Raw genomic sequence first — 25913 nt, forward strand, 5'->3', positions numbered from 1 at the left:
GTGCCAATGCATGTGTAAGTGTAGCCTCAAAGAGGCTGTGATTAGGAACTTTCACTCTCTAGGGGAATCAGGACACCTGCTGTACTCAATGCCCAGAGTTTCCCAGCCCTCTGTTCCCAACCACAACCATGGCATCCACTGAAACCTGGAACCCAATCTTGTACTAAGCTACGAAGTGACTCAAGCTTAATGTCAAGATATGCATATTATAGGTAAGTTGTCTTTTTCAGATAATATGCAAGTGCCTTAACAGGCTGTGGTATCTTGATTCAGTTACTGCCTGGGAGGGCTTTTTTATTTGCTTGTACAGGGATTTTGGACAAAAAGTCTTATAGGCTTCTTTGAGGGTCTACAAACAATCTCCACTACACAGTTATCCAAGATTAGTCCAATAAATTGGTAAGTTATACCTCTACACTTTGAGGTAAGCCCTGAGCTCAAGCCCTGAACTTTCGGCAGTGAAATGACCTGTGAGAGCCAGATTCCAACTCCTAGTCCTAGTGATTTGGGAGTGGGGGAATAATGAGTGTGATTGTTTTAAAGACAACCCAGCTGATAGATAATGACCAACACCTAGGACCTTGCACATAGAGAAAAGTGTAGAAAACATCAAAGTTGCAACCACCGCAGGAACCAGTTTCTCATTTCATTCTTTTTCTGTTTATTTATTTATCTGCCTAGGGAAGTCCATGATAGCTGAAGTGATGACATTTGTAATGAAAGGATGGTATCAGCCTGGAATTCCTGCTGTCAGGATAAATAGACAATCCTTTGCTATTTGATTGTCTAGGATGAGATTAATAGTTCCCCATAAATGTCGAATAAAATGATCTGTTTGTTCTAGGAGCAGCTGGAACAATGGTCTGTTTGCTTTCTCCACCCTTGTGCTTATTCTTCTCTCAGAGTAAGATGACTAATTGGCCTAGCAAGGTCATGAAGTCACCATGCTCCCCTTTTACACTGCAAGAATCCTACAGACCCAGTTGGTGTGCATGTCATGTCGAGCCTGTCCTGGAGAGTAAGCTGCCGTGTGCTGGGCACTGTACGGACTCCTCCTGTTTTCTTACAGTTGGTGGCCTGGGTCTCCTCCAAGCACTGGTTGGAGACCTGAGGACAAGGCTTTGGATAAGCTTTCCACTCGTATGGAGACAACTCTCATCATGTTCATCTTCCTAAAATCCAGGCCTGAAATACAAACATGCATGTGACATGGGCCAGTTCCCAGAAGAAATAGTCCTCTCTACATCACCCCTTTACTCCTACCCCACTCTGTTCCTTTACAGCTTCCAGTGAAGTTATATTAAGGCATACTATGAAGAGAGGAGTTGTTTCCTATTGACAACATATGCATTTTTAGATTATAACATTATAATAAATCTTATCTTTTTCAATATACCCCAAATATTATCATCCTTAGATGAAAATTGCTGAGATACTTTATATTCTGGTGTTTTGGGCAAAGTCTTCAAAATCTCTGCCTTAGCACTTGCTAATGGAACTTGATAAACTTAATAGCCACTCACATATGGCAGTTGGCCACTAGACTGGCCAGCATACTTCACATAACAGAAAAACCCCCAAAAGTTTTAAATAACAACTGCACATGGTTAATGAGAGAAGAAACAATAACAAACCACTGCTCGTGAATGTAGACGCAAACAGCCTAAGGAAAGGTATTTTCCAACTGATGTCACACTGCATTTAAGAAGCTAAGACATTGGGCTAGAGAAACAGCTCAGTGGTTAAGAGAACTGATTGCTCTTTGAGGGGACCCAACTTTGATTTCCAGCAACCACATGTCAGCTCACGACCATCTGTAAACCTAATTCTAAAGCAATGGTTCTCAAATGCAGGTCATGACCCCTTTGGGGGGTGTCAAATGACCTTTTCAGAGGGGTCATATATCAGATATCCTGTATATCAGATATTTACATTACGATCCATAACAATAGCAAAATTACAGTTATGAAGGGCAACAAAATAGTTTTATGGTTGGGGAGTCACCACAACACAAGGAAATGTATTAAAGAGCTATAGCATTAGGAAGGTGAGGAACACTGTTCTAGAGGATCTGACACCCTCTGCTGGCAGCAGAGAGCATTGTTAAAATGTGCTGGACAGACAATTGTGGGCACAACTATAGAGATGATAAAGACATAAATCAATCTAAGAGAGATTACCTAAGACCTAACGGTCTTTTCTAAGTTCCACATCGTTTTATACAATCTGCTGATACTTTGAAAGTCACGAAACAGATAATTAGAGTCCCAACTTATATTTCTAAGTCAATATGGCAGGTAGTGGCAGTTTGGTGGTAGAGCACATACACGAGGCACTGGGTTAATCATCACCAAATAAATAAATGAAGCTCTAAGTCATTAACAGAAAACTGCTCAAAACTGTTTTTACTTGGTATATGAAAAAAATGAATCCCGAGAAACAGTGAAAGCTGCTTCCATATAATTATTAGTGAAAATGTCACAGGTAACAAATGTGACTGGAATGCATTACCAAAGTGACATGTCTACCCAGGAGGCTCCATTCTGAGATAGAAAGAGTGGGTCACCTAGGGAAATTAACTCATTCACCTGCGCCTCTGTGAATCTGACCTGCATGGGCTTCCCAAGGCTGAGATAGCACTTCTCTGTCAGGAGGCCAAACCTCAGAGGAAGTACAGAAGACACAATCAGCAAGAAGCTTCCCGGAGTCAGCTGCATCTGACTCCATGAGGATTGGAAGCTGTTCTACCTGTTATGACCTTAGTGGGATGTCCCATGTCTAAGGGGTTCCTGGGCCTACAAGCCTTATGGACTCAGGGCAATTCTCTGGAAGACTTTGAGCCACCTGCAGCCCTACAGCTAGGGTATGGAGTAGATCCTGAAAGAGCTTCTGGGGTGGGGGCTCCATCAATAACTCCTGTCACCTCACACTAATATCTCATTTATTAAGTATGCCAAAAATAGAAGCCTCAATTTCCCCATAAATATTAAATTTGACTTACGAACTATTGTTTTGTAATTTTGGAAATTACATGTAAATCTAAGTAGACTTTCATTTTCTCTTTGCTCAGTACTTGGGCAAATTCATATAAGCTGTTTAAAATAGTCTATGTAAGTTTAGTTCTTTCCATGATTCCTTTGAAGCAAGCTACCCACTAGTCCTTCCTTATTCACAGGGGAAACAGTCTAAGACCCTCAGTTGAGGTCTAAGACTAGGGACTGTGCCAAATGTTAGATCTTATATCTTTTGCTATACAGATTCTTCTGTGGTGAAGTTTAATTTATAATTTAGGCAGAGAAAGAGATTGACAATAATAACTAATGGCAAAGAGAGCAGTTATAACCATATTATCCTGGGAGAAGATTATCTAACAGTTCAAACTCAGAACTGTAGAAACCTATGCTGTCTAGAGCACTGCAGTGATGATTTATAAGCCTCATAACACATTCCTATGTGGCTAAAACCAACGTTGCATTTAAAATATAATACACAGCAAGATGTATTGAGAGGGTCACATTGTTTCCCTCTACAAGACTGAAAAGTAGATGCATGGATCACTCTGACAGAAAGGAAATGCTGTGTAAAATTCACTTCCCTTTAAGCCCTGCCCTGGCCTTATGAGACGCCTGTGTTCACACTTTCAAGTGCTTGTGACCTTGTTACCCACTTTCTAGTCATTCAAGTGGTAAGCATTCTGGGCTCCCATCTATACCACAGTGCTTAAAGATCAAGATTCCTGGGTTATAGGCTTCCTTCCCCTCCGTGCCTGGCAACTGAGAAGGTACTGATAGTTGCTCACAAGATAATTAATCATCTGTGGCATGATGAATTACTTCAGTTACTAAGGTTTGTCTGTTTTGTTGGAGACAGACTGTTTTTGTGTAACTTAGGCTAGTCTCTAACTCACAGCACTCCTATCTCGGCATCTAGATGTTCTACCATGCAGTCACTAGAACAATTCTTTGGTCACTAAGTCATTTTCTAATTGCAAGTTTGGCTATTCAACAAAGAAAAACTGAAGTCATTACACCCTACAATATGATCCCTGACTTCTCTCCCTCTATGTGGGACCAGAGTTTGTTGGGGCCCTACCATTTCCTGAGCCTTGGGATGAACCTGCCTTGCTCTGAATTTGGCTAATTTCACCCCACAAAAGAGACAGCAGTCAAGGACAGCATAGGGCTTCATGTGAAGGCTACATATCCTGCCTGTGTGCCTGCAGGGACAACACATGTAGCTATCTTATTTTAAATCAGTTCAAAGTTCATCAAACTCTGTTCTTCTCCTTCCTGTCCCCCCCCCAACCCCTGCCAGGATGGACAATCCCACAAACAGCCCAGAAACCCAATGTAATTCACCCAGAGACAGCAGCCCCTTCTGCCTAAGGCTCTGTGCTGAGGTATGCTAGGGGGCAAGATGATCAACTGTGACCCTAGACTGAAATTATTTCGTGGGACAAATAACAAGCATGCTAAAATGCTACATTGCCCAGGCCTCACTTGCCTGACTGGATTCATGTGCCTCAGTTTCCTTGTTCTAAAATGGTGGAGATGATGGTGGAGAAATCAAGAATAGCACTTGTGGAATGTGTTCAGAATGGATGGAGTACTGTTGACAACTCCTCGACCTAACTTCCAGTACCTAGCAAGCAAACAGCTGTAATAAGATTTGCTGCAGTGCTGTTCAAAATAGATATCCATGCCCTTAACATATGAAGGAAGGAAAAGAGAGAGGCCGGTTAAAGCTTTCAAAGAACACACAAAGTAGAACAAGCAGTGTACACAGATGAGACTGTGGTGAGGAACTGAATAGTTAGGAACACATCTATTTGTTCAAAGCGGACAAAGTAGAAGGGAGGAGGTCTCTTCCTGGGGCTAGGGATGGGTCATACACCTTAGAGTCTAGTACCTGCTTCCAGGAGTGTGGAATGTCAAGCTGGCGATTGGTCACTATGACTACATAGGTGAGAAATCCTCAAGCCTGGTCATCCAACTCATCCTCCAATCCCTTTCCTCTAAAATCTGATTGTATTCCAATGGCCTCACAGCAGTTTCTCTTCTGTTCGTGGTTAGGCCGAGCCTGAGGCAGTCTTACATTCCAGACATTGTTAGGGCTTCTCTGCTGGTCATATCACCTGTGAGGAGCAGAAACTGGGGCTGGTGGCACGAAATGGAGGCAGACAGTATCCACAGCAGCAACTTCCCTTCCCTGGGGTGTCAGCAGCCCATTCTTCATCTTCCCAATCCAAGGTTGCTTTCCCCTGCTCACAACTAGAACAGGCTGAGTCCTAGGATTGACAGCAAGTTTTACCCACAGTATGCATAAATGAGAGAGAGAGAGAGAGAGAGAGAGAGAGAGAGAGAGAGAGAGAGAGAGAGAGAGAGGTGAAAACAAAAGCCAGCTATATTTTCCACTCAGTGACAGATCAGGATATGCTTCCCTGAGCCCCTTTCCTCTGAAATGTGTGTATTTTGAAGGAAGCTTATTTGTGCAAAATACTCTAAGGGAATATTTACTCCTGCTTCAAAACAACCTCCATTTGTTTAGGCTTTTTAAGCCTCCAGAAGTTAAAAACAGGAAGTTGTAGTTGGCTCAACAGATGTAAACTTAAGCTCTATGCAGTCTACCATGGTTTAGGAATCTGGCACCCACAGTAAAATAAGGATCCTGCAAATTCATTATGGTGCTTTGACAACATGTACAGGGAAGACAAGCCCTGGGTGTATTCACACCCGGAGACCTGCTCCTGAGCTTGATGACAATTACCCAGAGAAAGCCAAGGAAGGGCCAGGGTGTAGTTGAAAATCATTTGACCTAGAACCTCCACAAAGGTTTGTCCTGCAAGCCTCACATTCCCCTCCCTGCCTTGAGTAGGGAGAGATGAGACACTTGACAACCAACTTGTACACATCTAGGTTGAGTTTTTTTGTAGTAAAGTGAATCGTTATGTGTCGGATGGATGTCCTTTCCCACAGCGAAGGTGGAGTAAGCAAGGCAGGAGAGAAGTGGAGAGGTGTTGACATGGTGCAAATATCATAGGCATTGGGAACCAGAGACAGCCCATTTGATTTCCTGCCTCTGCCATGCTTCAAGCTGAGGTCTTAACCCGTTAATGCTTAGTTCCATTATCTAGACCATTCATCTGCCTTACAAATATACAACAATCAAAAACACCCATCCAAGATACTCAGCATGGTGCATAAGAACTCTTATCAGGTACACAGTTGCCTAGAACTACCTTCCTTGTAAAGTGACAGTGTTGGCCACACATGCTGCCAACACATGGTCTGTTTGTGTCTTTATTTAAGCACTGACTTGTGCTAGTTCAGATTTTACTCAAAGTGATGGTATTAGGAGGTGGGGCCTTTGGGAGGCAACTGGGTCGTAAGGGTGGAGCCTCCCTCCTGTTTGGATTAGTATCCACTGTACTTGAAATATGATTTGTCTCCTCTGCAACTAAGCCTAAAATGTCAGGGTTTCAGTACCCTGCATGGACCAAGGCAGCTGACCTGACTCCAATATACAGCATCAGAATGAGCCTCCAGAAGATAAAGCTATGGGCAGCAGTTTGGGTCATATAGACCTCAAAGTTTGTTCCTATAAGTGTCCCATGGGCCTGCTCAGTGAATTCTAAAGTGAGCACGGTCCCAGGCAAATGCAAGACACTACAGCAAACCTCCTGGGCCTTCTCCAGATTTATTCTGCCTAAGATGCTAATTCATCCTGAGGGTAAATGAAAAGATGAGCTCCCCCTGACCAAGTGTTTCGATCTTGGAAAAACATGAGCTACTCTGAGAGAGCCCAGAAGTTCTTAGCACGAAGTGGCTGGCCTGAGACCCCAACTGCAGGTCTTATGATTGATTTGTCTCCTCTGCAACTGAGCTTACAGAGAAGGATCTCCACATCGCTCTGCCCATAACTCCTCACCTCTGATGGACTCAAACATGGCCTTTTCAGATGGGTGGTTTCATCTGATAAAATGAAAGCAGTGACAGCTCAGCTGACCCCTGCAGACAAGGGCTAGTCACCAACATGCAGGCCAACAATGTTTCCAGAAAACAAAGTATGCCAAAGCTTACTGTGGCCATCTTTTAAAGATATGTGTAACCCTGGGTGACAAAAGAATTGCTTTTCAAAGACACTCCCTCTACTCCCTCTATATGGAAATGACCCGTGCCACTGCTTTCATCCCTGTACAGCTGCATCATCAAAATAACACAGCCCATTATTTAGAGAAGCCATCACATTTCCTCACTAAAGAGACTTGCTCCTTCGACCTCCTTAAAATTCTTCCCGGGTGTTTTGATTTGGTCTGGAGTTATTTATTTAAGAATGTAGATTAAAATGCAGCTCATTGACATGTATGGGTGGGTGCTGAGGCTGGATCCTAGTATTTCCCACATCCTTTACAAGTGCTGCATCACTAAGACCCACCCCCAGCCCCCAGCGGCCACGTGTCAACACAAGATGTTGTGTGGTGAGTGGGACAATAAACATGAGTGCTGTGGTTTAGATGGCTTGGCTAACACACCACATTCCTTGAATCAGCTGAGGCCCTCTCTAGACAAAAGTGGCCCTTAGCTCTAGACTCCCCAAATACTGCCAACTTGGCAGCTTGAATGGCTGCTTCAGAAAGTCTAAACCCAGCTAGGTGTGTCAACAACTCACACCTGTAATCCCAGCACTTTAGAGGAGAGGTAGGAAGAGCCCAGTGAGCTTGAAACAACCTCGAGCTCCAAAGTGAATTTTTGAGGTCCACCTGAGCTGTAAAGTTAACAAAAAGAAAAATTGAAGGTCCACTCACCTTAGAAGAAAGACCACAAAACACCAAAAGGAATGTTCATCCAATGACAATGAAAAAAATAAAATTAAAATAAAGAAAGAAGGGGCAGAGGAGCTGATGGGAAGGGAGGCAAGATGTGAAGAGGTGAAGCCAGGCCAGGTAGGAAGCATGTCCGATGTATCTTGGTGAAAGCCCTTGCCTTTACACCTGTCACAGTGGCTCAACTCCTTAGAGAATGGGGAGGGGGAGGAGGGTCATGAGGGGGAAGATGGGTGATATGGGATAGGACACAATCATGGGAAGTTTCTCTGAGGGAATTATACTAGTCAGCTCTCTTGCTGTGGCAAGAGGCCAGAGATAATTTAAAGGAAGGAGAGATTTGTTTGGGTTACACTTTCAAAGTTTTCAGTCCATGGTTAGCCTGGCCAGAGATAATTTAAAGGAAGGAGAGATTTGTTTGGGTTACACTTTCAAAGTTTTCAGTCCATGGTTAGCCCGGCCTATCACTTGGGGCTGGTAGTAAAGCTGAACAGAATGGGGGAAACAGGAAACACGCTGTGGCTGCTCTCCTCATGTCAGTCAAGGAGTAGGGAGGTAAGGTCCCAACATCCCACTCAAAGGTACATCTTTGTGACCTAACGCCAGTCACTAGGCCTCACTCCCTCCTAGCTCACTACAGGTTCACGGATGACCTTGGTAGGCCATGCACCCAAAGTCTAACATGTACACAATCTGTTTCATTTCTTCACTTCCAACATATAGTACATAAGCTTCTGTAATGTAGTCACAAGAAAATTAATGTCTCTGAGATGGTTGTTCAAATATACATTAAAATAGTATGTTGTTATAAATTTTCATCAAAATATCTGGCAAAGTATATTTTAGTCCCTCTCAGGATGCTCCTCTCCAAGTTCAATGACTCTCCCCCATCCCTTCCTTCTTTCCTCCCTTCCTCCCTCTCCCTCCCTTCTTTCTTGTCCTAAAGCTTCCACAAGGCTACAAGAGCATATCAGTTTCCTCTGGTGTACAGTGAGTTTCCTAGAAGCTTAGTGGCCAAATGTCTTTCCCATGACTGGTATAATAAATTACCACAGACATACTCCTTAAGGTACCACAAACTAATCCTCTTACCATTCTATATACATCAGACATGCAAAGGGAGCCATATAGGGCTAGAATTAAGGCTTCTTCCTTTGAAGGCGTAAGGGGAAAACCCTTCCTTTTCCTCCTCTGGTTTCTCAAGACTTCTGACATCTCTGGCATCCTTGCTCCTAGCTCTTTCTGCTGTCTTCTTTTTGTGATTCTTTTACTAGAACTTGCCTATGGAATCCAGGATACTCTCAGGATCCTAGTCAGAGTCTTTTTACTCCAGAAGGGGATGTATTCCCAGGTTCTGGGTGGTAGAGAGTAATAGTAGTGATACTTGTTGTCAGAGTGAATGCCTATAATTAAGTTTAAAAGAATGGTTTTAAACAACCACTATGTTTTCTCTCTTGATTTGTTGTTGTTTTGTTTTGTCTTGTCTAGTTGGTTGTTTTGGTCTGTCTGTTTTCATTCTTTTAACTATGGATATACTAACTCTTGTCTACAGAGAAGCTGCTAGGGAGGGATACTCTTCTGGCCTCAGTGTGGACAATTCAGCTTTGCTGTTGGAGTCCCACCTCCAGTTAGACTACAATAGACAGCCAGCTCAGGTTCAAGGGGAGAAAGAGAGGCTGAGCATCAGAGTCCTATTGTAAAAGCTAAGACCCTGACAGAGGTGGAACAAGATATTTCCCCGTATCCATGGAAAAGCCCAACTACTACCAAATCATTCGCTCCCTACATGTACTATTTCATATGCAATTTAGACTTCTGGCTTTCTTCTAAATAAAACCTCACCAAGGCTAAAATTATCTTACCACATTAAGACTTGGCACATTTCCCTGCGAGGACTTCGGCCCTCTACTCCTCCCTGCACGGTAATTGCATATATGTCAGCTACCCTGCACTTCCAAAGCAGCCTTTGCAGAGGTCAGAGTCATTCTGCCACAGAATGTAAGCTCCATCACCAATAGCACCACCGTGTGGCAGTAAAAAGAATGGCAGTTATGGGCTGAGCAGAGAGGGTTCTTTATTGACTGACTCTGTTTTGTCATAAATTCCCAATGGTCCAAGAAAGTACACTGTCCTGTCTCCCTGTTTTTAAAGCGTTAAGATAAATAACAAAATAAATATGTATTATATGGATAGTAAATTATAAGGTCACTGTTGATCTCCACTTGTTTTCTGGGTCACACACCATGCAGTTGTTTTCTTCTCACTTGGAATAACTTTTTACTTTAATATTGTTTAAATTTTTAAAGGGTTACCAGGGTAGCATGAGAATTCCTTTTTTCCTTTTACTCAAGTTTACAAATTAATTACATATTGTTCCACATGCTTTGTCCTCCCCCACCCAACACACACGTATACACATTTTATTTTGCAATGTTTGATACTAAGTCGGAGAAATCTCCTCTCGTTTATTACAGTGTTTAACTCCTAAGAAAGAGACAATCCATTAACACACCCCTGAACAATTGTTCTCAAAATCAGAAAACTCTGCCTTGATATTGTCTAACCCACAGTCCCTATTTCGATTCCATCAATTATCCCTATAATGTTCTTCATATGAAAGTTAAATAAATAAAACAAAAAATCAGCCTACTTTTAAGTACTTCATGACTAAATACATAAATTTAGTTGACAGACTATGATAATGATATAGAGTTATAAGATGTTAACAAATCAAACCTGTGCCCACTTTATAACTAATGGCTCAGCTAAGTGGATACTTAGCCAGAGTATGTAATCTGCTAAATTTATATAGTGTCTTCAAAGTGGTTCTACCAGCAGTAGTGGTGAATGCTCATAATCCCAGCACTTGAGAGGGAGGAAGATTAAGAATTTTAGGCCAGCATGAAGCACATAGCACGAGAACTGAAGTGAAAATATCTTGCCGATTGGTGTGTAGTAAACCTAACAAAGAGACAGTAAGCGACCTCCAAGCGACAGAGCAGAACTGATAGATTCATGGCAGACAGTTCCAGAAAAACTGTGTCTGGCCATAGCAACTACTAGCATGGAGACGAGGACAAACCATACGCAGAGCACCACTGTGTCATTGCCAATGTTTACTTCAAAACAAACAAACAAAACAAAAGCAAGTGTCCAGTCCTCTCCTAGCCCTGGAGGTATAAGAGGAGATTATTATCCCCGGGATGCTTTGAAGTGGGAGTGTGTTTTGTTTATACTGATTCAGGAAACAACATGGTTTCCTCTTGATTCACCACCTACAGTCAGTCTCATTATTTGACTTATGAATATGAAGTCAAACATAAAAATATTATTCAAAGATAAAAATGGGATATGGGGTAGGGGCTGCATTTGGCCAGGAATTACATAAATACTCCCTTGGCTTTCCTTCAAATATAGAAAGAAAAGAGAATAGCATGTAGCCATGGGGAGAGTGCAGAAACTGCAGGTTGGAGTCTCACTTGTTCAAAACAACATCTTGTTTCTGTCTTCCTGTGAGTTCTCTAGCTAGACATTACAACGAAAAGTCCCATGGAGTAAGCTGTGGTTTGTGAGATCTAGGACATGGATTGTAACCAGCAGTGAACTCTGTGTGGAGTTTTTTGGTCATACTTTAAAAATGCAAACAAAACAGCTTCATCTGTGTCCAAATTCCTTTAGGGAACTGCAGAATCAAGAGGAATTATGGTCACTTGTGTGTCACATTAACACACTGGGATATGACTTACAGAGGTGTTTGTATAATACTTGATAATTCTATGAGAGAGAGAGAGAGAGAGAGAGATTTCTTCTGAAATCCTGAATCATTGGAGTTAATGTTACTCCATCAGCATTGGAAATGTCTATTAGTGTAACTTGAGTGTACTGTGGTGACCAGACATAGGAGCATACACCTATAATCCCATCTATGGGCTGAAGCTGGAGGGTTTCAAGTTCTAGGTTAGCCTGGGCTATAGAGTGAGACTTTTGTTTCCAAAGAAAATGGTTATAATATGATGATAAATAGAATGGGGATTCACTGAACAGTTAAAAAGGGAGCATGGTGAAGAGTGAGCGTTTCCAGAAGTCAACAATAATGCAATGTGGTTTGCAGATCAATGTTAGCCTGTTTGTTTGCACGCCTATGTTGCAAGCTTTCAGTGAATTTGCATTTGCTAGGCTTCTCCAGAGAAAGAGAACAGCGGATCTACTTACAGGAATTTATTATAATGTATGTATCTATATAATTGACAAGTCTCCAGTTCTACGTGACGGGGAACAAGCTGGAAGCCTGGGTCCCAGTGTGCACATTTTTGGGCTAAAGAAATGGAAGAGCCTGTTTCAGTTTGAATCCAAAGATAGGAAAAGGCTAATGCCCTACACTGACGACCACCAGGCATAGACAATTCTGTTTCTTGGGGGAAGAAGGGTCAGCCTTCTTGGGCTATCTAGGCCTTCAACTGATTAGATAAGGTTCACAGTTATTAGAGAAGACAATTGACTTTAGTCTACTCTTCAAATGTTACTGGCATCCAAAGGACCCCACAAAACTATTCAGAAGAAAGTTTGAGCAAATATCTAGGTGTCTTGTAGCTCAGTCAGATCGACACACAAAGTTAAGGATCACAAAGAGGACCAAATACCCTGGACTTGGGATTTATTTGCCTTATACTTCCACACTACAGCCCACCTTTGACAGAAGTCAAGATGCAAACTCAAAGCACAAGCTGAACAAGAGGCCGTAGAGGAGGGCTGTTTATTGTCTTGCCTATCATAACTTCCTGTCCGTATGTGCTTCATTTGATTCCTTATACAAGCCAGAAAACAAAGGCAGAGGGACCACCCACAGTAGGCTGGAACCGCCTACATCATAGTTAATCAAGGAAATGTTCACAGGAAAATCTGAACAAGGCAGTGCCTCAATTGAGAATCTTTCCAGATATGTCTAGATTTGTATCTAGTTGACAAAAACTAACCTGTATACTTTGCTTAACAAAAATTAATTAATTAGCAAACACTTAATGGGCACCTACTATGTACATCACTTTCTCTCCCAAGAAAGAGGTATAGGCACATTGTTATCCCAGAGTTATTTCCAGATCTCTGGGCAATAGAAAACCACGTTCTAGAGTCTGAGCTGCACAAGACTTAAGAGAGCACCACAGTGTCTAGAGTGAATGAGAAAACACTTGTGGCTGATGCTCTCCTGTGCCCTACCTCACTGTAGTCCTTGGGCAAAGACTTTAAAAGGAAGTTGTACATTATTCAGTATTACTTTTTTGTACGGATGTGTGATAAACCCAGAGTCTCTCCATTGCTAGGCTATGTTCACATTCCCATCTTGAGATAGGGTCTCACTAAGCTTCCTAGACTGGCTTTAAACTTGTAATCCTCCTGGCTCAGTTTCCTGAGTAGCTGAGGTGATGGGCTCGCATTTTCGGGCATGGCCTGACATTACTCATTATCACTATTATATCCCTGACTTTTGAGCACTGTGTCAGAAACCACCCAGTCTCTTCCTGCAGGCTGAACAGTACCCATACCCCACTCCCTGCAAACTACAGCATTGAGAACTAGAGTTTCCAACCCAAGGACATTCAACTGTTCTGGGAATTGATTCTGGAATTCCACCCACTATTGTCTGATAACCAAAACAATCTGAAAAAAATCTCTTGCCATCCTCCTGAATCACTGCCTAGTATGGAGAAGAAATCCCATGTCCTCATTTTTCCAAGTGAGCACAAACCGGTGATGTGATATTAGGGAGAGATCGTGCTATGAAACAATAGCTCACTAGTGTTAGCAATTGATGCTGTGTGCCCTGTACTCCTCCAGGGTCTGATATGATACATGACATCAGTCCAACATGAAGCAAATCAAATTCTTTCCTCCGGCTGGTCTGGATAAAAGTGCATGTTCTGTTTCAAAAACTTGTGTTTCAATAACCGTATTTGCTGTTTTGTTTGTTCCTAAATGAAAGCTATTGATTTGCAAGAGCAGAGGCCCTCATCTGGTACAAGCTGGTACATGGAGTGCTAGCCTCACTTTCCCCTAGGTACATGCACTAATCTGCAGGAGCCAACCCGACTAAGACCCTGGAAGCACAGTGCTTGTGGTTTCCAGGATGCTGAGGCTTTTTAACCCAGGCACTCATTTGTGCCTCTTGTGTATTGGCTTTGTTTTTGCTGTTTTCCTGATTTAGCACATCAGCGGGTACTTGGACATCTGGGCAAATCTCAGTAATTCTTTTACTCAAATCACAGTGTTTCTGGCTCTTTTCGCCTCAAGATTAAAAACTAGATTAAAGAATTCTCCAAAGTGGGAGCAAATCAACTGTTTATAAAGCAAATTTGATGTCACTAAGACAGCACAGAAAATGACAATGTCTATGATAAAACCAAGGCAACTAATGACAGAAAGTATTTAATTGAGAGCTTGCTTACAGTTTCAGAGGGTTAGTTAGTGGCCATCATATTGTAAAGTGTTGTGCTTTGAATAGAAATGGCCCCCATAGACTCGTGTGTTTGAATGCTTGGCTCATAGGGAGTGGTACTATTAGGAATTGTGGCTTTGATAGATTAGGTCTGGCCTTGTTGAGGAGGTATATCACTGCCAGGGTGGGCTTTGATGTCTCAGAAGCTCAAGTCAGCTGTCTCCTTCTGCTGCCTGCTGATCAAGATATAGAATTATCAGCTCCTTCTTTGTCTGATTGCTGCCATGGTTTTCACCACGATGATAATGAACTGAACTTCTTTTTTTTTTTTTATTATTAACTTGAGTATTTCTTATTTACATTTCGAGTGTTATTCCCTTTCCTGGTTTCTGGGCAAACATCCCCCTAATCCCTCCCCCTCCCCTTCTTTATGGGTGTTCCCCTCCCCATCCTCCCCCCATTGCTGCCCTACCCCCAACAATCACGTTCACTGGGGGTTCAGTCTTAGCAGAACCAAGGGCTTCCCCTTCCACTGGTGATCTTACTAGAATATTCATTGCTACCTATGAGGTCAGAGTCCAGGGTCAGTCCATGTATAGTCTTTAGGTAGTGGCTTAGTCCCTGGAAGCTCTGGTTGCTTGGCATTGTTGTTCATAAGGGGTCTCGAGCCCCTTCAAGCTCTTCCAGTTCTTTCTCTGATTCCTTCAACAGGGGTCCCGTTCTCAGTTCAGTGGTTTGCTGCTGGCATTCGCCTCTGTATTTGTTGTATTCTGGCTGTGTCTCTCAGGAGCGATCTACATCCGGCTCCTGTCGGCCTGCACTTCTTTGCTTCATCCATCTTGTCTAATTGGATGGCTGTATATGTATGGGCCACATGTGGGGCAGGCTCTGAATGGGTGTTCCTTCTGTGTCTGTTTTAATCTTTGCCTCTCTATTCCCTGCCAAGGGTATTCTTGTTCCCCTTTTAAAGAAGGAGTGAAGCATTCACATTTTGATCATCCGTCTTGAGTTTCATTTATGAACTGAACTTCTTAAGCTGTAAGCCAGCCCCGATTAAATGTTTCTTCTTTATAAGAGTTGCCATTGTCATAGTGTCTCTACATAGCAATAGAAACCCTAACTAAGACAAGCGTGGCAACAGGCAGGCATGATATTAGAGCAGTAGCTAGAGCTCATATCTGATCCACAAGTTGCAGGCAAAGAGAAGGCTAGACTGAGCCTGGCTTAGGCCTTTTAAATCCCAAAGACTATTCCCAGTGACACTTCTCCTACAGGAAGGCCACAGCCACTCTAAGGCCACACTTTCTAATCCCTCTCAAACCCCAGTTTCACCAACTGGGGACTAAGCATTCAACCATATGAGTTGATGAAAGCTATTATCATCCAAACTATCACAAGTAAAAAGTGTGAAATAGTTTACTATGTGTCCCATACACATATATGTATGTATTCACATTCATGCATTTATATCCTCCACTGTCAAATGCCAATTTCCCCAATTTGAACATTACAAATTTATTCTATACACATACTGAATTGTAACATCATATGTCAATTTAAAAATAAAAAATTTAGAAAAGGCTTCAAAATTTTTAAGACGCATGAGTTCACTTATTGTATAGTTTTGTGTACTTTTCTGCATTTAAAATACTGTTATCAATCAGCCAAAAGGAGGGAGCTTTGATCTTGCTCTTGGCAAACTCTCTGGGTCTGCAGGCATCTTAAATATAGTTACGGAAGTGTTGGGAGCTCATCTCACTCCTACAGCATACAGCACACACTATGCCCACAGCAGTTCTTTCCATTCAGGGATGGAGCACTGGGTGAGGGAAAGGTGGATGATAGAAGCTGGTCCCCCAGGCATTGCCCAGAGGGTAGACAGGAAGTGAAGAAGCATACCAGGCTTATGGGAGAAGAAGAAGAATGAGCCAGCAGTCTGACTGCTCCATGGCTGGCCAGTACAGACAGGGTGTCCTCAGCTGTCATGCTTTATTGCTTCCACTGAGCATCTCACAGCACTCAGAAAGGCCCATATGTGCTGAACAAATGGTTCCACCATTAAGAGCACATATTATTCCTGCACAGCAGCCAGGTCAGGCTCCCAATAGCTACATCAAGAGACTCACAACTGCCTGCCATTGTGGCTCTAAGAATCCAACACTCTCTCCTGGACTCCGAGAGCACCTGTACTCACTTGTGCCTGTGCCCACACATATACCCATAGTTAGAAAAATAAAATAAATCTGTAAGAAAGGAGAATGGAGGATCACATCTCTTATCTCTTGTGTGACATCTTTTTCACCTTCGTGAAATTAGTGAGGAAAATGTCTAAAAGCACAGAGATCATATGCAAAAAATACCTACCACCACCACCAACAAATGCATCCATTGTCAAGATATGTTTAAGTAAAGAAATTATCTTAAAAATAATATATAGCAATATATGTTAAGGTAGGCATTGTAGCTCTGTGGTAAACTAAAGATACATGTAGCTTACTGGAAGAGTTCTGTCTTTAAGCTTTAGCAAGTCCCTTCTTAGTTGAAGTCATGTTTGTACTGGGGCTGGGAAGGCAAAGCAGAGATATCAGTGTTATCTCTTACTCTGAAAGCATTCCTGACCACAAGTATCCCCTCCCAGGTTTCTGCTCGGCAGCCCTAACTCTCACATTCAGGTCTTCTCCATGTCTGGCAAGCATCCAAGTGCTCACAGAAGCAGAGATTCCACATCAGTGAGACCAACATTGCACTGACATGCACCCTTTTGACCCTCAGGTTGACTCCATGTTTTGCTGGGCAACTCACAGGGCCTACACGAGTCTTCTGGAAAGAAAAGTGATTTCAGGATATGGAGGCAAACCAGGCAGACATGTATTAACAGGGGAAATGAGGGCCGGCAGCTCTTGTTTGAATTAGCAGAACCACAGTGATGGTCCTTTTCTTAGAAAGCATTTCTCTACAAGTTGGAATTCTAACGCTTACACTTTTCTGGTTTATTGCCCTTGGCACTGACTTCTTAGATAACCTGCCTCTGTTTACTGTTCTCCAAGAAATTTTCATTGTGACAATAAGCAAGTGGCCAAGCCAGTCCTAGAGCCCAAAGGCCACTATAATCCTGGTGCAACTGAACTGACACCTCAATCTATCCCTGTGACTATAAACTATATGTTCCAGGAGGGTACTTGCCAAGAGGATGACCCAGACCCACGGGGAAAGGAAGAAATGGCACTATAACACTGGGTGTCTGATCACTATGGCAACCCTCCCACCAGTGTCTCCTGTGCAGACATAGAAGTCATCTTCCAGACCTCCTTCACAGTCACTTCAAATTAGTTTCAGAGGCACATTAGCAGTCAATCATACATGTACCCAACATATCCAGATGTCCCCTTTCTTAGCCATCTTCCCAATCCAAGCCTGTCTACACTAGGGAGTGGCTTCCTACCAAGACCCCATGTATCCTGTCCCATCTCCAGGCTTCACTCAGAGAATAGAGAAATCACAGGACATGGATTGGTTGGTTGGTTACTGCCTCCTTTAAAAAATCAAGGGAAAGGAGCATCTTTATCTTTCCTTATTTGTATGTGCTGATACCCTATTCAGGATGCCACCTTGTCTCTGCCAGCTCCTCCTTGTCTCAAATGTCCATTCTGTCACCTCGAAGGAAGCTCTTACCCATATGCCGCCAGCCCTGGCTAGTCTCTGTCACCAGCCCATGCTCCTCTGCAGCTCACACTTCTTCCTGAGGTCACTAACTAAGGTCTGGACACAGATCTAGGAGACGTTGGATCTGAGGTCCAGGCTGTCAGATGAGTAGAGTGAATAGGGCCTAACATACCCAATAGGCAGTAGCCAGGGATATAGGAATGGGTTAACTGGAAGAGCTTGGCCTGGATTCTTGTCACACTCAGGCATGCCTGATCAGGAGCACAACACCTTGAGTTTGTTGCATTTCAACGGCCCTCAAACCCATGTGAAGAGTCTGAGTCAGTGGACACTGGCAGAGCCTATGCTGTATACAGTCTTCCAGCCATGACAGATTCCACCCCTATATACAGGAATGAGGGGAACACCCTGGCATTGGAAGTGGCAGAGGAGCCTCCTTTAGGTATGTTGTCCTCAAATTCCCCAAAAGACTCTTTCCAAGTTAGCTTCAGCTGTCAACTTAAAATAACCAATAGTAATTAAAGAAGTCTCAATTAGGAGATTGCCTTGATCTGATTGGTCAGTGGGTATGTCTGTGGGGCATTTTCTTTGTTGGTGGTTAATGTGGATGAGTCCAGTCCACTGTTATGGTATATCTCTGGGCAGTTAGTTCTTGGTTGTATTAAAAATGGCTAAACATAGCAGAGGGGAGCAAGCCAGTATGCAGCTCTCCTCCATGATTTTGCTTCGGCCTCTGCTTGATTTTTTCCCTGACTTCACTGATGGATGGTGATCTGGAAGTTTAAGAAAAATAATGCTTTTCCTCCCCAGGTTGCTTTTAATTATGGAGTTTATTACACAATGAAGAAGAAACTAGAATAGAGCCCATGATTCCTCCCCTTTCAGGTCAAGTTTAGAACCCCTCATGCAAGGACCAAGTGCTCGTCAATCAGTCCAAGAGACCAGAACAATATTTAGGTGATGATACCTGTTTAAAGTGTAGTAAAATCTAAGCATGCTTGCACATACCTATGAGCACAACATTTGAGAACCAAAAGCAGAAAGATTAAGTTTGAGACCATCTGAAGCTACATAGGAAGTGGAAGCCAGTTTGGGCTTTGTAGCAAGAAATTGTCTCAAAAAGAACAAAAATAAATGGTACATTTGTGACCTATACTTTTGTCGAAATATTTTTAAATTAAAAACACACCCATGCAAGAAATTGAAAATGCCTATGATCCCTCTTTACTGTGACCTCATTCACCCACTAATCCTCCCATATTTTTCTTTTCCCCCATGTAACCTACAAATGTAATTGCCCTTCAACAAAATGTAAGCTCATGTGTAATGCTCTTTTTTGCTTCCTCTCTCTTTAGAAGCAGGATTTGGCTATGTAATGCTGGATGACCTCAAATTTGGGCTCCTCCTGTTTCTGCTTCCCAAGTAGTAGGATTACAGGCTCTAAGCCTTTGAGCCACACACAGATCTAAACTAAGCTTTTGAGCTTGTATGTATGCTTGCATATGCTAAGCAAGTGCTCTGCTACTAACCACATCCCCAGCCTTCTGCAATTTAATGTGTTTACTTAGTGATTTGTTTTCAGGTCCTGAAAACATAGCAAGAGTTCAACCAGGTGAAAATGGCAACCCTGCCCCCTGTGACCTCCGTTCCACTAAACACCGCTGCAGTGAACATTTTCACGCACCTCCCTCCGTTCATCTGCTTCTTTAGGATGGAGGCAGAGAAGTGGGATTGCTGAATCAAAGTCTTTTCTCAAAGTAGCTGGATTTACTTGTTCTCCCCCAACTAGAACATCTGTTTCCTACACCTGCTCAGATCTGAAATCACCGCACATTTTAATGCTTGCCAACTGATAGACCCAAGGTCTTACCTCATGGATGTTCCAGTGTGAATTTCCCTGAACTCCAGTAATGTTTGCATTGGCTGAGAAACTCCTTCCACTGGGAGCAACCTGGTCACATCTCTTCCCCACTGTTGCTAATCTTTTTTTTACTAATTTAGAGTTCCTTTAGATAAAACTTTTAAAGATAGATATAAATTATATATACTCTCCAAATTTTAACATGTCCCTGAAGATAATAGGATACCTTTTATAGCAAGAAGTTTTTCTTTTGTCTTTATCTCAGTTTTTTTGCAAACACCATATTAAATATTATGACATCTTCCAACCAAGTATATTTTAGTAAATGTTCTGCCTTCTCATCTCCATGTCTTTATCTCCAAGTCCCTGGCTTGTACCCTTAGCTTCTCTTCTGCTTTCCGGTCAGCCAAATCCTTTTGTCCTCTCCTACTTCCGCTGTGTCTCTTTTTTCCCCCTTCTTGTTCACCTCTCTTTGGTTTTGCCCACATTCACCCATTCATACACACACATGTTGCCGGGAGCCAAATATCAGAGGCAATACAAGGTTTGTTTCTTTGAGTTTGGTCTCTCACTTCATATTATACTTTCCAGATCCATCCATTAATTTTATAATTTCAATTTTCTTTACAGTTGAAGAATTCATTGTCTATGTGTATTGCATTTTCAGTATGTAGTCATCTGTTGACAAACATCTAGGGTGGCTTAATTCCTTGCTATCATGAATAGGGTAGTGATAATCATGGATGTGTCTCCATGATAGAATCTAGAGACCTTTTAATATATGTGTGTATGTATATATTCACACACACACACACACACACACACACACACACATGTGCATATGAATAATCAGGAGTGGTACAGTTGGGTCGTATTCAACTCTTACTATTTTGAGAACCCTTCACACTGATTTACACAATAGCTGTACTAGTTTGCATTCTCACTAGTAGTGGGTAAGTGTTCCTTCTCTGCATCCCTGTCAGCATTTGCTGTTATATTTCTGGGTGATAGTCATTCTGACAATGGTGAAGTGCTACCTCGAAGTAGTTAAAATTTCATTTCTTTGATGACTAGGTTTGTTAAACACTTTGAAAAGTACTTGTTGGCCATTTGCTTCTATTCTTTGGGGAACTGCCTGTTCTTTCCATCAGATGGAAAAGATTTTCAAATTGCTCTTATGTAATCAAAACCTTCAAGCCAGGCATGATGGTATATATCTGTAATCAAGGCATTGTAGAGGTGGAGGCATGAGATTAAAATTCAAGGACAATGTGAACCACACAACAAGAATCTGTCGAGCAGAGTGAAGGAACTATACACTTCGATCTTGTGCTTAATAACTTTCATGGGGTTTGCCTTATTCATATCAATATTCCATGCATGCCAACTATAGTTTTGATTTTTATAACTATTTCCTTTTCAATGATAACTTCCAGAAGCATTAATGACATAAAAGGGGATCTACTTTACTTTCCGACAAATGCATATCCAAATATCATCACTGCATTTAAATGTCACTATTGAATATTCCACCACCCCTAGTCCTCTGAAAGGCTGCTTTTTCCATATGCTTATGCATATGCTGCAGTCACAGTCTGCTTGGTCTCTCTGAGAGTGTCATTTCTGCTTCTTGGGTCACATCTTCCTTGCTCATCTGTGTCTTTGAGAGACTTTCCACACATTTGCTGTGCTACTTATCTAGCCTTCAAGATATTAACAATAGTATGGAGATGCTGAGGTAAGGAAGTACTTTCCTCCTGCTCCTTTTAGGGGTTGAATTGGTGTTCTGACCACTGAGCTCCCAAATCTGCTTTGTGGTTTCTCCCTGCTCAGCAGAAGCAGGCAATGTGAAGGAGATTCACATTCAACTTTGGGCACATGCCACTTCTCATTTTCAGTATTGTATACAATCTTAGTGATATTACTACGCATTCTCCTAGATCATATTTAACTTCTCATGGTCGATTCTTAGAAGGTTCATAGGGTCAAAATGCACAGCCATTTGCATTGCACTTGATGTTGGATATTACCAGCTTTTCACCCAGAAGAGTCAAATCCCCTCATATCCCAGCACCTCCAGGGAGCATATCTTCTCTATCCAGCAAGACACACTCTGTTTCTTGTTCTTTTCTGGGCAGGAAAAGGACTTTGAAATCCAGTGAAGGAGTTGCAGGCTCTTGAGCTTGGCTTCCAGTTGATGGTGCCTGATAAACTGTTTAAGTAGTAATTCTGTCATAAAATGAGTTCTGAGGAGTTGCCTGTACCTAAACATCTGTCACCAAACCCTTGATTGTGGTTCTGCTGGCCTAGAACTCCTAACCCTGGCTGTGCCAGGTCCAGCTTCAAGAACTGGCTGTATTTATCTGGCCACTTCTATCAGACACTGTTGCTCAAGCCTTTATGCTCCTCTGATTAACTTCACCCTCTTACTAAAGTTTCAAACAATGTAATGAAGCATCAACTCTCTACATGTGAGGATATTATATATAGAACTCAAGAACTTTAAGAACTTAAATGGCTTGCCTAAAGCAAAAGCAGGGCTCACACTTCTGTCCAATTGCCTGCAGAGCTAGACTACTGTGGAAGCTGCCAAGAGGGTTGGTTCTCCATCTCCAAACATTAACAAGTCCAGCAACAGCTGGAAATCAGAGTGTCCTCTTCTGATTTCTACAGGATCTTGAATCTACATGGTGCACAAACATAGACTCAGGCATACACCCATATGCATAAAATAAATATGTTTACTTTTTAAAGTATATTTTTAGTATTTTACATATGTAAGTATTTTGATGGTTTATATCTCCGTACCAAGTGCATTCAGTGTCCACAGAGGCTAGAAGAGAGGCACTTAACCATCTGGAACTGAGGTTACAGATGCTTGTGTATAGGTTGATGTCAAGGTGATATATGATTGGATAGTAGAGAGTGGGACAGGGACAAAGTTTTTGTAAGGCAGGAGAGAGAAGAAAGGATGATGTTCAAGATGGAATCTATGGAAGAGGATGATTCAGATTTAGGTGAACTAGATCAATTTTATCTTGTTAGGTGGGCAGTTTATATCTTTATCAATTGGCAGTGAATTTATTGTTTGGATGAATGTGGATTGAGATTTAACATGTAAATCTAATTGCTAAATTACATGTTTCTGGAACTTTGATTTTACCAGGCTAAACAGGACAGTAGGTGAAAGAAATGGCTGAGAGGCAATTGGAGCATGTGGATCTGGTTCTGTTGCCTGCACAGAGTGAGAATGTGCAGGACCCACAGAGCAAGATGTGTGTGTGTGTGTGTGTGTGTGTGTGTGTGTGTGTGTGTGTGCGTGCATGCACCAGGTGTGGTAACTACAACCTAGGGGACCTCTCAGAGAAGGCAGCTAAAAAGGAGAAATCTGGGAGATGGTGGCTTGCGGATTGTGTAGCAGAGTAGCAGCCAAAGGGAGCAGATTCAGGAACTGATAGAAAACATTCCTCTTTAATTTTTACTGAAACAGTTGTGGGCCACCATATAGGTGCTGGGAATCAAACTTGGGTTCTTCGGAAGAGTAGCCAGTACTCTCAATTTCTAAGCCATCTTTCTAGCTTCATAAATAATTATTTTAAAAGTAAAGGAAGTTGGAGGGAGCTGGAGAAGTGGCTTAATACTTAAGAGCATGTACTGTTCTTGTAGAGGACCTGAGAAGGCAGGGGTGGACACAGTGCAAAAATGATGACCTGCAAGCAAGGTCCTGGGAGTGGATGAAACCAACGAATATATGAAGATGGGTAGCCCCAGTGGGGGTAAACCCAAAGAAATGTCCAGGAGACTCATCTATAAAGTTGTACAGAACCTGAAGGGGCTAAGGCCTACTGAGGAGAGCATACATCAAGTTAAACATCCCTACTATCCCCATAGGCCTAGCCTTACCTTCCTCCCAAGGCCCAGAGCATCCCGAATTGCAAGACCAGAAGGGAAGCATACAATAGCACCTTTCCAGAGTGTTGGAAAGCAGCAGGCCTTGCACAGGAAAGTGACCCTTGGAAATAACTCAATATCTCTGATATCACAGGGTCTTAAGAATATGGACTCTCATCAGAGTGTTTTGACTCAGTGGACTTAGGGTGCCTCCCCAGATTTTTCAGCAGCCAGGAACATCTTCCTACTCTTCCTACAACACATTAAAGGGCCTGGAAGACAGGCATGTAGCTTTGATGTTTCCAACATTTTCAATCACCCTGTCATTGAATAAGAACTCTTTTGTATTGCCCATAAATACACATTCATGCACATTCAAGGGTGTCATTTAAGTCCATCTTTAAGGCCTATGACATCCCATAATTAACTATTTCATTTTTTGAGGATATATTTGACTTTCTGTCAATCACTGTTGAGTAGTAGGGCCAAGGAGAAGAACTGAAATCTGAGAGAAGGTTCCATGAAAACAAGACTCCAGCTCTGTTGACATAAGTATTGGGTACAGATTAAACACAGATGAGATGTCTTCAGAGGAGTAGAGTGGGACCTAGCCTGTGTGCCTGGAAACAACCTTATGATAAAACTTTTCCTGGATGGGCAGTAGGCAAAACATAGCTTGTTGGTTTGATTTTTAATAACTTAGTTCCTTGTAAACGTAGAGAATGCTATTGACAGGTCATTATTTCACATAGCCAAACTGTTTCTAATGTTTGGAAAATCAAATTAGATGCTGAAGATTCCATATAAGGTTACTTTCACTAGGCCTCACCCCTAGCCTCATGGGTGGCCAGACAGATAGTTGGCTTATATGTAGGAAGAAAAGGCTAGTGGGGGGAATTAATATCACAAAGGTCTTCACTAACTGAGAAGAGTGGTAAGCAAACAAGAGAATGTTTAATGGAGCCTAGAAGCCAGGAGATAATGTTTGAAGCAGCAGTGATGTTTGGTAGAGAAGAGGACAGACAAAGGGTAGAGCTAGACTTGTTTGCCATCACACAAAGGACTCCTCTCTAGAGGAGCAATGACCCTTGTAGTGACATCATCCTAGACTAAGCATAATCAAGGTTCCAAGTGAACCCTACAATGCTCTAGGCACTAAAAACCTGTCCCTGGCTGCTCTGTGAGCATTTAGTTCCTGGCTCCAGGTCACCAAGATGTCAATGTAAGGAATAGCTGCAAGAGACAGAGCAGTCCCAGGACCGAGAGTGCATTCAGGAGCACTGAGGGCCAGCTTTGAAGCTATCAACAAAGACACCTAGAGAGAGATTCTATTTAAAGCTCATAGATATGAGGTAAGATGATGGATGCCAGAAGATGATGAGACACTGGTCAAAGAGTACACAATCTAGCAGTTAGACAGTGGCGCTCCCTGCTAATAAGATAGTAGTTAAGAGCCTAGCCTGGCCTCTACCCAGCATGAAATTATAACCTTCTTCTTAGGTTTAGAGTACATTCACAAGTCATGTAAACTCTTTACTTGGCTCAGTCCATGATGCTCTCATAAATGACCAATCCCAATAAAGATTACCTCAGTCTCCCTCATAAGACTCATAAGAGCTCATCAAGCAGGGCACCATGTGCTGTTCCTCCCTTAGAGCCCTTCCCACTCCACTGGGAAGAGTTCTTTCCCACTTTTCCTTAATAAATCCACTTTTACCTTGCTCACTTCTTTCTTGTATTTCCTTATTCTTCTTGGGTGAGAGACAACAGACTTGGAAACCCCTGGTTCAGGGTATCTCTGGGGGTCAGTGACTTTTCCAGGACCCTATCACTACAAACAAAGCATAAGCAAGAGTTGAGAAATGCCCTCCCTCTCACCCAAAGACACATCATTAACAAAGTAATACTTTTATGATACATGAAGTTTAAGGATTTTTACTGTTTTGTGGTGTGTGCAATTAGTTTAGGTCTTAAAACTTCAGTAACAGAAGACAGAAGAAATAGTTGCATTGTCTAAATCTTTGTGGACTTTGTGTAAATTATTCACCCTAAAGTTTTAGAAAAGAGTTTCTGAATTTTAAAATTTCTGTATCCATGCATCTGGTTTTGCAGGTCACCAGAGGATCAACCATTGTAATAATAATAAAATAACACATTTAATAAATTATAAGCAAAAGGTTATTTTATATTCCATACAGTCTAGTTACTCTTACTCTTTTTCATCTAGCCCTGGAGAATCAGGAAAT

The 25913-nt window shown here is 42.2% G+C and overlaps 1 long non-coding RNA gene across 4 annotated transcripts in view; it reads right to left on the reverse strand.

Moving 5' to 3' along the window:
* Positions 1–671: 671 nt before the first annotated feature.
* The window catches only part of LOC103691916 (uncharacterized), a 92911-nt gene continuing 67669 nt past the window's right edge, over positions 672–25913 (reverse strand). For 2 of the 4 annotated variants that reach the window (XR_015684679.1, XR_015684681.1), the window contains exons 11-13: positions 25385–25498; positions 4909–5134; positions 672–1185 (exon numbers count right to left, since the gene is read on the reverse strand). This is a non-coding gene — a long non-coding RNA (uncharacterized LOC103691916). The remainder of the gene's footprint in view (positions 1186–4908; positions 5135–25384; positions 25499–25913) is intronic. The other 2 variants (XR_015684678.1, XR_015684680.1) reach the window with 1 other exon arrangement.

The sequence above is a fragment of the Rattus norvegicus genome, chromosome 3 (assembly GCF_021556685.1).
Source record: "Rattus norvegicus strain SHRSP/BbbUtx chromosome 3, alternate assembly SHRSP_T2T, whole genome shotgun sequence".
NCBI classification, from domain to species: Eukaryota; Metazoa; Chordata; class Mammalia; order Rodentia; family Muridae; genus Rattus; species Rattus norvegicus.